The 12,193-nt window shown below is 29.4% G+C and overlaps 2 long non-coding RNA genes across 3 annotated transcripts; both read left to right on the top strand.

The window, feature by feature from the left end:
* The first annotated feature begins 10,071 nt into the window (after positions 1 to 10,071).
* Positions 10,072 to 10,906, top strand: LOC135128539 (uncharacterized). Its single transcript, XR_010280434.1, has 3 exons — positions 10,072 to 10,172; positions 10,314 to 10,384; positions 10,436 to 10,906. It is a non-coding gene; the product is annotated as an uncharacterized LOC135128539 (long non-coding RNA).
* A 136-nt stretch (positions 10,907 to 11,042) lies between these two features.
* Positions 11,043 to 12,193, top strand: LOC135128538 (uncharacterized). 2 transcript variants are annotated; one of them, XR_010280433.1, is made up of 5 exons: positions 11,043 to 11,653; positions 11,709 to 11,807; positions 11,864 to 11,932; positions 11,997 to 12,052; positions 12,108 to 12,193. It is a non-coding gene; the product is annotated as an uncharacterized LOC135128538 (long non-coding RNA). The 2 variants fall into 2 exon arrangements; XR_010280432.1 differs by having other exon boundaries at positions 11,043 to 11,807.

Below are 12,193 nucleotides of genomic sequence, written 5' to 3'. Positions count from 1 at the left end.
CTCTAAAATAAGACCGTTTGATACCTATGATAATTTCCTCTGGGTAATGACGAGACTCCTGGAGTCATCATTTTATTATAAAACTAATATATCGCCTTACAAATAAGCTTGAGTAGGAGCATGTAAAATCGGTTCAAATTTCAAGATGTCGATAGTCCCCTCTTTGAAAAATGATAGTCCCGCTGCTATATTGCCCATATCAGAGAAAGGCATATTGGGATTTATTGCGACGCTTAATCTAAGGAAGGCTAAAGGACCCAATTCCATTATCAACTCTCCTTTGAAACATCTTATGACAAAGTTTTTTGCTAACGTTATTAACTCTTTTTTTTTTCAATATTACAATTCTTCTTTCCCGGAACCGCTAGAAATTTGCTGAGGTGGTTTTCATTCCAAGGTATAGTAGGTAATGTCAGTTAGTCGATGAATGACGTCTTATTAATTTTTTGTCGTGCCTGGTAAATTGGCAGATTTGGTTATTATCGAGGTTAAAGAAAATAGTTTCTAAAAAAAAATAATTAATGATAATCAATTCGACCTCAGACAAGCCTACTGCCTTTAAGGTTTTCTAATAACGTAACTAAAGCCTGTAATGATGAAAAGCCAACAGTAGCCGTATCTTCTAATGTAGAAAAGGCGTTTGCTTAAGTATGGCATTTTGGGTTGCTGTACATGATGATCATTCATTCGATATTCCTGTATCGATAAAGCTTTTGCACTCATTTCTCCTCGATCGGAAGTTTATAGCCAAAATAGGATAGGTGAAGTCAATTTCATTAAGGCAAACTGTCGCAGTCCCGCAAGGTTTTTTATAATATATGTATTCGATTTTCCCAAATTGAGCACAGTTTCTATCGCTCAGTATGCTGATGATTTAGTCATTTAACCATCCTTGAAGCTTGCTTACAAAAATGGGAATATAAACCCATCAAAAAGCAGCGACTTACTTAGCTCAAGAAGAGGAAGCATCATCAACATTCGGGAACTCACTCTATTTTGGCCAAATAATTTCCTGGAAGATTCATAAGTACAGGGTGTGATAATATATAACAAATTTAATTGGATATCTCTTGGGAGTTATATCAAAAAGAAAACGAATGCTGCTAAGGTAAGTTTGTATTATCTTCCCTCTCATTTGAGCAAGCTTTCACTACGTAACAGACTTATCTTCTACACGGCGGGTTTACAACTTGTATTGCTGTACGTGTCAATAACTTGGGCTTATTCTTAGGTGAAGAATTTTTGAAGAGTACTCTTATAAATGGACCTTGGTTTTTAAGCAATAGTTAGCTACGTAGAGATTGTAAGCTAGGCCCTATAGACGACCTCATAATAAGCTGCGCCCAACAACCCCCCTCCAAGTGCATACAGCCAACAAACCAACAATTTGCTGATGAAGCACTGTGTGATTTAGTTGACGTAACAAATGCAAGTACCGAAAGAAGTACTAGTTGAAAGCTTCTAAAAAATCTAGGATCTTAGTTTGTCTAGACTGAACAACCCGATAAGTAGGCCCTGCCTTCCTTTTATAAGAGGCCTCCACGGCTTATATAATTTTTGTGGTGCTAGCCAAGGACATCTAAAGCTTAAGCGCTAGTGAAGACCAATCAGGGTTAAGTTAAAATAAATATAACGCATGATGCCCTTAGAACTAGAGGTTAAAGAGATTAGAACAAAATAACTGTGACTACACGCTTGTCCGGGACTAAAAGATCTCTCGGGTGTAATGAGAAGTAATATTGTCAATTTATGAACTTTAATCACAAAGCTTATTACCTTAAGTGGCTAAAGTAACAGGTTCCACAAAGAGACAAGCTAAGGTTTAACAAGCTCTATCCTATCATGTATTATACTAAATGATTAAGTTAAGCAAACAAGTTACTTAATTTAGTTGCAATAGTAATAACAATCATTTAGATTTTAATGTTAAAATTATATCTTTACTAAATTATCAATATTTTTCTGAAGCTAACTTTTTATTTACTTTATTCAATAAAGATATGGACCTAATTAGTCGAGGGATGCCAGAGTTTCAACTAAAATACTACTCAGAGGGCACCTGTTAATAACACTAGAAAAACTACATACTTTAATTATGGGGGAAATATAGATTAAGTAGTTAAGAGTTTTGTGTCCTTTCATGTAGTAAGTCATTTCTATAAAAAATTAATAAAAAATATATTGTCCTTAAGGTATTTTTTATCATTTATTGTCACTCATTTTTTTTATTTGGCATATTTTTATTTACTTTTATATTTTGTTTTACCTATCTTATATTTAATTTTTGTATAAATTCTATCATCTACTGCAGCATTTAATATTAAACAAAGAGAATATATAATAACAATGTTAAGCTTATCATAGTGTCATAACATATGTAACTTGGGTTATAACAGTAAGAAAACCTTTTAAGATCTACAAGTGCCTTTATTATTAATAACTACTATTAATAAAAACAAATACATTTGTTAAAAACAAAGAAGGGCGCAATTACACATAATATCAAATTGAGGGGATTAAAAATGGCTATGGCTGTTGATAACAACTGTTCGTAAAAGTTAAGTAATTTCAAAAGAAGGAGCGCTTTAGCAGTCAAACTTGGAAATGATTGATAAAAGTCATCTCTTTGAATAAAAAAAACTATAAGTCCTCAACTCCAATTTTTTTTTTGAGTGAATGGGCTTAAACTTTTCGCTGGGAGGTGATAAAGGGTACGCTAAAGATTAGTGACATTTCTACTTAAAGTTTGTGTAGGGGGTGGGGGTTGTTATTTTGTTAACCAAACTATATTCTCTGAGCAACTTATTTGAATAATTGCAACTTTTCACTATCCCAAATATTATCAATACAGGCGTTGGTACCCACCTATATAAAAAACTGAAAAGTAAATTAAAGATTAAGTTTATACTCAGTTAAAATTTGAAAAATAAAAATTCGTAAAAAGATATAATCGCCTAACTAAAAAAGAATTAAATACAAGAACGAAACGAAGGTTTTCAACGATCGCACAGGAAGACTGCGAAGTATGGCATGAAGAACATGAATTTTATTATGAGCTTTATATATTAAATAAAAAATTTATCCTCTACAGTAACTGGGTTAAAAAATCTATTGAGCATTAACACTGCAAGTTCAATTTTTGAGAAATACATAATTTTATTTAGAATTACAACTGCTAAAATAAAATGGTTAAATATCCAGTGAACCAAATACAACTGAAAAGAAGTGTCTAAGAACTTGATTAATTCTGTTATCATAGTTGTTATAGCTGACTAATTTCAAACAAAAAAGATCTTTAGCATCAAAACTGCGTAAATTAAATACGCGGTGATCTAGAATGAGAGAGTTACTGCTTTTTGCGAGTCAAGCTACTAGGTAAAAAATTTTTTTTTTTTATTGTTTTAGCTATAATGCGGCGCATCAAATTATAGCATTGACTAAAAAGTGAGGTAACGTACCCTCAAAAAAGAAACCACCTGTACGGGGCGAAACATGTACGCATTAGGATTTCAAACGTATTGGCTAATTGAGTCCAATTGCCCTGGTTCGAGTTCGCTACCCACTAGGAACTAAATTGTTACTTAATTTGAATGAATTGAAAATTAAAAATATTAACTGCACTCAAGGTAATGGAAGTTAATATGTTATTTATTCAATAAGGTAAGGGAGTGTCGTGCTTGAGACCGTCATAAATGAATGATCTTCTGTCCCCTCCAGGTTGGGAAATCTGATATACCGCGGTGGTTGGGCTTTTAAGGGCAAATTATGAATTGCAAGATTTTACATATTTAATCTAATAAAAATTCATTGCAATTTCTTATAAAAAAGTTGTTTTTGATAAGAATCCAATAGAATAAGATTTACAGGCGATTTAGGTATAATAGATTATTTTACCTAACAAAATGTATAGGGAGACTTCGGTTGTTCTGCTTGAGTTCTTTACTCTGGTTGTTATTTTTGGTTCCTTTTTTTGTTTTATTACTTCGTCTTTGTTTTTACAATTGGCATAGCAACTTAGATTATCTTCAGCCTATGTTAAAGTCTTATCATGAAAGAGCATCAACTCAGTTAAACTAGTAGCAGGATCTTGTAAGTAGATTTCTTTATAGACGGGAGCGTTAGCTTCATTGTGGGTTAAAGCCTTAATGAAGCATTAAAAGAGAGATAAAGGTTCTACTTTGGTAGAACAAACCAACTAACACTCTAGAAATGCGAATTAGCTTGTTCTACCCAAAATAGAAAGTAAAAAAGGTAGTTAAGTTTTGTTTCTCCTTTTTAACGGTCGTTGTCAAATTATAAATATTACAAAGACCTAGATCGAGTAGGAATGACAGGCTATATTGCCTACTACGATGCACAAAGGGAGTTAATTCACCCAATGTTAAAAACTCTTAGCCAACCAATTCGTTAACTGAAGGTGTAAAACCAAGATTACCTCCTAGTTGTTGAGTTTATTAGTTCTATTTTCCTTCTAGTTTTTATAGAACTTTCTCTTGCAGAGGTGGCTTGTAAATTACCATTTATCTTCGTTTCTCTAGATTGCTCGACTGTTTAAGGTGTTGGTCTTCTAGCGGATTTAAGTTATCATATAAAGTATGTCTCATTGAGTATTCTTTCAGGTATATTATATCATTTATTATTAAATATATACTAGTTTTTTAAACTTTTAACAAAATGCAAAAAATATTTGAGTTAAATAAATAAGTTTAGGTTACTCTATTACGAATTTAAACTTAAAACATAAAAAAATAGATTTTTTAAGTTGCCAAAAGAGATAGTAACGTTTTTAACTGAAAACCCTGTATAACCTGCATGGATTTCTGCTAATATTGGAGGTTGTTCTTTAAAGATAGCGTTTCCTAAAATAGTCATTTGTAATCTTTAAATGAAAAAGCAGCTATTAATTAACCAGTTATTATTGAAACTAAAACAAAAATTAAATTTTCTTTCAAATAATTCCCCCTTTTCACCTTTAATGTTTACTAACTATTGCTCTTTTAAAATTAGAGATTAAAATGGTAGGTATTTAATTTATTTCTTTGAATAATATTTTAATTTTTATGAAGAATCAACTAGATTGCCCAAGCGTATATGATATGAAAGATGTAATTCTGTCTGAGGTACAAGGTTAAGTATGTAATTCTATTAGTATGAATACAAAAAAAAAATCCTGTATGTAGTTCTTTCTAACTTCAAAAAGGATTCTAATACTCTCACTACAAGTAACAGTTTAAAAAGTGAAAATGGTACTTTATAACAAGTATAATAACTTTTTTATTTGTATATGCTAGTACTACTTAAATTTATTAAAGTATAAATTGTAGTATTACATTAAGGATAAGGCATATAAACCTAAATATTATTATAGCTATTGCTTTAAGAAAATTGGCCTTTAAATGTATCCTTGTTATGTTTCCCGTGGTGTAAGTAAAAGGGTGCTTTATTATTACTTGTCAGCTATTTTTTTAAAAATTATTCAAGTTCAAATATTTTTATTTATTAAAGACGACAAAATAGTAATAGTGAAAATTATAAAATTTATAAAAAGAAATTACAATATAAAGTCTAAAGCCTTTTAAAATTATGCAAAACCATATCTCATCCTTGTTAGGTACCAATGATGCACTCTGACTAAACTTTGGAAAATTATTAGTAATCTCCATTACTGGAATAGTTAAAAAATTAGCTTTTGGCTTTTATAAATAAACAAATATTTCTATGGATCTAATTATTATAGTAGTCTTAAAAAATATATACATATATTGGCTAACTTACAGTCGTTTTATAAACTTTTGAAAAAAAATTATATAACAGCACCTTATCTTTATTATATAATAATATTGTGAACTTTTTTATTACAAATAATAAACATTTTAAACTTAAAACACATATTTATTATAATTTTACTCTTTTCAATGTTTGAAAAATTAGTTTAAGTAATCAGGACTGGTGTATACTGCAAGTATACATAAGTATACCTTTTAATGAATTGACATAGTATAGGAGGTAATTTTTTAAAAAAAAACTTGATAAGATCGGTTGACGTTTTATTCAATATTTCTATCTAAGGTGGCACATAAACGAACTGATAAAGAATTTGCTTATTTTATAGCTAACGTATATTAAATTTTTAGCTGCAAATACTTAGGGGGTTATCTTCTGTTATGATGAGGTAATGCGTATTTTTAAGGGGTTAGGTGGTGTTTTAGTTTTTGATTATCCTTGTATGCTGTAATATTAACTCATGGGGGTTCGTTTTTCACATTTATTTTTTAAAAGACTAACAAAAGGGGGTGGGCCCCCTATAAAACACTTGTGTGTCAGGAGTGTCTGTGAATTAAGTAAAAAAATGTGATGATATATCTCTGGTTAAATAAGTTTTAGTTCTTGCTAAGGCCCCCCGGTTATTTAATATTATAGAAAATGTTATATACTTTAATAGGCATGGAACAAAACGGGAAAGTAATTTTTAATGAAACTTTTGTAACTTCTTTATTATACATATTAAAGTTTATTAAATTATTATATTTAGGATCTTATAATTAATACATAATATAAATTTAAAGATCGATTAAAGCTAGGAATCGAACAGTTGACTTCTGAAAATCAGAGAACGAAAACTGCTTTGGTATTGTAATAAGTTTTTTCACTTTGATCTTATTTAATTATTTTGTAACCTTATAATAAAAAATATGCGGTCGTAACTTGAACGGAGTCATTTTAGTTTTCCTACTTGATTTCACCTTACTGTGTACAATAACACCGCTGAGCACCCTGTAAGTTTGTTACTCGGTTGTAGATTTCCTTTAAATAAATAAAAAAACTCATATGTATTCCAATTTAAAGGACTTGACGTCGTTTTCTAAGATTGATATCGCTCTATTTATTTAACTCTTTTTGCGGTGCTAGTAAAATCTAACACATTGCTTTAGTCTATTACTTAGTTAACTAACCTTACTTTGATAGAGTTTAACAAAAGTTACTATGTTTAAGGATCATTTCTATTTTTAGTTATTTTTATTGATGTTTATATATTTTACTTATATTAAAATTTTTACATTTTATCATCATTAGGCGGTTAAAAGATTTGTTAGAAGCTTATACGTAAACCTATTTTTACTTATTCAATTTTTTTTTGATAATAGAAATTTTTACTGAAATATTTCTTGTTTATAGCTGAAAGTGTATTTAGTTATATGCGCGAAAATATTTGCAGTTGTTGCAGTATAATATCTATACAAATTCTATTTTTGAACTTTTTAGTTTTATTTGGTATCTAAAATACCAACAGCAGATAAATTCGGGTTTGTTATTCCAGGTAAAGCAAAAATATTTAACTCATTTTCACGAGTTCGTGACATATGTGAACACATAAACACAAACTTTTGCTTATTTAATTGCAAATAGTTAAACAAAATTATAAAGACCGCACTAACTACCAACAGTTTATAAAGCCGAGTTTTATAGGAAGTGCTAGTTACTAAAAAGTTATACTTACAACGATATTCTAACACATTGCTTTTTAGATATGAAATAAACTTTAGAACTTGGAGTAATAAATAGAATAAAAACTAATTTATTCATGTAGGTCGAAAAAGAGGATATTATTATATCGTTAACCCAACAGCTGATGCGTTTTACTAAGCACAACGATCTTCACGGTATACTAAATATAAGTGTAAAAGTTTTAAATATATAAATATAATAGAATACACACTATAAAAGTAGTTGTTCATAATTTGCGGTAAACTTTGAATTTTTTTAAGAACTTGATTATTTATTTTATTAAATTAGGTAGTTTTATTAAAACTAAAGTTACATTTTCAGTCATCAACATTAAACTACTACTATAAAGAAGGAAAGCGAGCTATTTAAAAAATATAAATATTTTTTATTTTAAAAACTTAATGGAACAAGGAATTTAGTAAGTAGCATAGTAGTTTACGAAAAAAAAATATGAAATAAAAGTGGGATGTGTGTGGTTAAGAAAAGTCTACTGATTTAATGATAAAGTTTATAACAGAAAATAAATTATAGAGCAAAACTTTGAATAACTTGATAGGATAACTACACAAAAAAATTAATTAAAATTCTGCGCAATTAAGTAATTTACAAATTTTTTAAGAATTTCAGCTCCAGGATTATGAAAATCAGTTCAAAGAACTGGAGGAGCAAGTTTAATTATATAATATATAATATTCAGTTATTTCTCTGAGCTAATTCTCGGAAGTTTTTATGTTAAATTATTGTTATTTATTTACAAGTTTTAACAAAACTTCTAACTTTATTAAAACAAAGTTGAGAAACCTTCAGGATAAAAACCAAAAACTTGAGGTCGAAATAAGAATCGTTAACTTAGAAAAGGAAGATCTTTGTCAGCAACTTCGTACTAATTTTAATTTTAATTTAATTTTATTTACTATTAAAATACTCTTTACATACAGTTTAATCGTATTTTTTCTGTTTTCAATAAATATTTCCAAGCTATAAAAACGGATACATACTTTTCTAACTAGAACAAAGCTTTCAAAAACTAGAATTACGCGAATTAGATTTGGAAAAACTAAATCTTCTAAGTAGAAGCAGGGAGACACCCGAACTGTACTATTCTGCGGCTGAGGAGCATGAAAGCTACCAAAGAGACGAAGCTATTGGCGGAGAAGTCCTAATTTTTTTATCGTTAAGTTGGTTAAGACTTCCATAGCTATAGTGATATTAACCACTTTTGTTAGCTGTCTTTATATTTGTAATTCGTGTCGTTGTCATAGTAATGGTAACCAGTTTCTTTAATAATCTTAATTTTGTTTGTAAAGGTCAGTAAAAGCTTACTCCCTCTTGATAAATTTTTTAAGATAAAGTGTGCTGGTAGGGTCTATCATTGTTTGCAGTTTTACTTATTGCCTACACAACCTTTAAAGACAGCTTTTTTTTGCAGAAATTTTTTTTTCGAACTTTCTCATTTGGAGAAATGTAGATTTGAGCAGTTAAATTTATAATGCGTTTAAAAACGATTGTAAAAAACAGTGAAAAAGTTTTACTTTCAAATGAAAAGCTAATAGTCGACCCCCTCAAAGATTGGGCACACAGTTTGCGCGGTTAAAGGATATCTCAATGACTGACTGCCGCATATCTGTCCAAAAAAAAAAAGCTACGGGCTCCCTTCTCCCTCCCCTCTCCTTTTACACAGCTTTTTGATTATATATATAATTTTTAGTTTTTTTTATTTCCTATTATTATATAATGGCTTAATCTTAACACTTTAAAGACTATTGATAATCTAACAAAGAGTTACATGGTGGAAGTTGAGGTTTAAGAAAGGTTTACAAATATTTGATTCAAAAAAGTAAAAGTCAAGTTTAAAAAGTGATTTTCTTTCTGAATGTGTAAAAACTTCCTGGGGGAGGGGGGGGGGGGTAGGCTGAGTTATAAAAGTTGTTACAATACACATAGCAATATATAACTAAATTTAGACTAAATGATTAAATTGTATGATATTACTAATGATGTTTTCCTCCATTCAAACTATACTAGAGCAACTTTTTACACATTCATATTATCTATCATTTATAACAAGCTTTTAGTTATTTGTAATCTTAAGTAGATTCTACCAGTTAAGGATGATGTTCTGCCTAATTTACTTTTTCAAGTGAAAACGCTAAAGGATACAATAAAAGAGCTAGGGGTTGAAATAGTTTACAAAATGAGCTAATTCTTATTTTATCCAAAATCTTTATTAGGAGGAGAATTTTCTGCTAAGGGAATCCTTACAAGAAATATCAACTGAAAATAAATCTCTAAAAATTTTAATTTCTGAAAATGCAGAGACTAACAGAACTTTTGATAATGTAGTACTTTAATTAGTCATTACAGTCTTGTAAATATATTTTATAGGTCGTTTGCTTAAGTATATTGAAATATTTGTAGATCTAGTTATTGTGAACTAAATTATAGTATTCCTGAAGAATACGACTGTTACGAAGAAATAGTTACTCTTAATTAGTATTTTTATAAAATATGGATTTTTTGAAAAAACCTGTGAATTGAATAATTTTATATTTAAAGCCTTTTAAAGAATCAGAATCTCTAGCTAAAGAGTTATGGAAAGTTGAAGGAGAGTCGAATACGAAGAGCTCTATAAAATTGAGTGACAAAATTCTATCATTTGAACTTGGGTTTTTTTTATTTTGAAATTATCTAAAAGGAAATTTTTTTTTAACTTCTGAAAGTTTAAAAAGCTAAATTTTTCTTTTAAAATTTTTGAACTTTATAATTTTGTAACTTGCAATTTTGACCAACTTCACTAATCATAACAGAAAAACAGATGAACTTGAAGGAAAAAAAGATGGCGTAGACGTTATTTATAGTAATATGAAAGATGATAAATGTAATAGTTATGAAATTAAACAATTTAAATCATTTTCAGCAACTAATATAGATTCTCCTCAAGAAAACTTTGACAAGTGTTCAACTAAATTTAATTTAAAAGGCAATTCATACAAGGAAAGCGCCTTGATGGAAGATTTTTTTAACCAAGCACTTAGTAAAAATAAACATAACTATCATAATTTGGCCTGGTCCAAAGTATTAAGAGACAAAGGAAAGGCCAAACGGTGGAAAAGTTTTTCATCACGTTTTAATAAAAATAGAATTCTGCGTAAAAAGTTAGAAGGCGAAGCTGTGGACTTTTCCTATGCTGGAAAAATTTCCCAGTTAGATAAAGAAAGTTTTGTTAAAGAGCCTGTAGAACGGAGTGCTGGTCAGCTTTCAAACGCTTTTGTTATAAAGAAAAGATTGTGTACTATTACAAAAGTAGAAAAAACAGATATTACAGATTCTAATTATTATGTTAAGAACGTTGAGTTGAATGCACTCAATACTGACGCCAAAAATGATAAAAATAACTTTTGTGAGCAGTCAGAAAATAGTTTTTCTATACGGACCAAAAATATTTTAAGTGTTGAAAAAATTTCAGTAAATAAAAAAAATATTTCTAAACGTGAAATGTCTTCCAGGAATTTTAGCGTTATAGTGGAAGATATAAAAAAACTGGAAGAGGAAAAAAGTAAGAAGAAAAGTAACAATCAGTTAATAAAGTTAAAACGGCACAACAGTTTGACTTTTGCCAAGAATATGTACGCTAAATCTCAGAAAGTAATAAGCAAAACGACAAATAGTAAGTTAAAAGGAAACACTTTTTTTTTTGATCATTTAAAGAAAAGCCCTGAGGGAGAACGCGTTAATTCATGTTGTAGAAAAAACATGTTTTTTGGTATAAATATATGTAGCGAGAAGATATGTAAAGCTAATAGTAATAATAATAACGTTCTCCAAAAAGATTATACTGAGCCTTTATCGGACTGTAACTACAAATCTTTAACTATAAGTGGAAAAGATTTTATTGAAAAGAAAAAAAAAAAAACAACTATAAATCTACGGTTTATGAGCAGCTTCCGGAAAAACGATAAAAAGAAACAAAATTTTAAGGCAAAAAAGCAAGATGAGCAACAATCTGTGAAAAAGTTAATAAATCTTCAAAGGGATTCCAAGTTTAATGAAGGTCGATACACTAAGAAAGAGGATAATAACTGTGAATTTGCTTTAAAAAAGAAAACTCTACGACTGTTTTTAAGTGGAAAAGTCTTTCAGAAAAAAAGTACTTTTACTGTGCATTATTAAACAAGTGATGCCCTCTACGTATATACTGCAAGGCAAACTTGGGGCTATTAAGCACCGCTTCTTATTTTTTAATCCTGAAATCGGGATCATTGTCTGGTTTTCTGTCAAAAGCGTAGAAAAAGCAAAATTGGGTTTTTGGAGTATTTTATTAGTGTTATTATAAGTTATTTCACTTATTTTTTTAAAGGTTGGTTGTGTAATTACGAAGTACACGAAAAGGAGAACGTATTATACCATGTTTTTTACTTAACTAAAGGTTTCCGGCCTATGCTTATTTACCTGTAATAGCTTTTCTGTCAGTTATCAGCATTTACCATCAGGCAAAATCAAAATTTTCTTTAATGAAAATTCTTCTGTCCAAGACGAGTGGATTAGAGTTATTAATATTCTGCATTAATTTATTTTAACTAAAGTTTGCTAATGATATGTAGGAGCTGAGTTTCTTTGCTTTTGATCTACCCAAATTCCCTATTTGGTTTAAAGGACAGAAAATTATCAATTACCGCCTATAAGTTTG

The sequence above is a fragment of the Zophobas morio genome, unplaced genomic scaffold, assembly GCF_036711695.1.
Source record: "Zophobas morio isolate AGI-343-1 ecotype UQ-CSIRO unplaced genomic scaffold, CSIRO_AGI_Zmor_V1 ptg000013l, whole genome shotgun sequence".
Lineage (NCBI taxonomy): Eukaryota > Metazoa > Arthropoda > Insecta > Coleoptera > Tenebrionidae > Zophobas > Zophobas morio.
The sequence above is the reverse complement of the archived record's forward strand: the minus strand, read 5'-3'. Positions and strand labels throughout refer to the sequence as shown.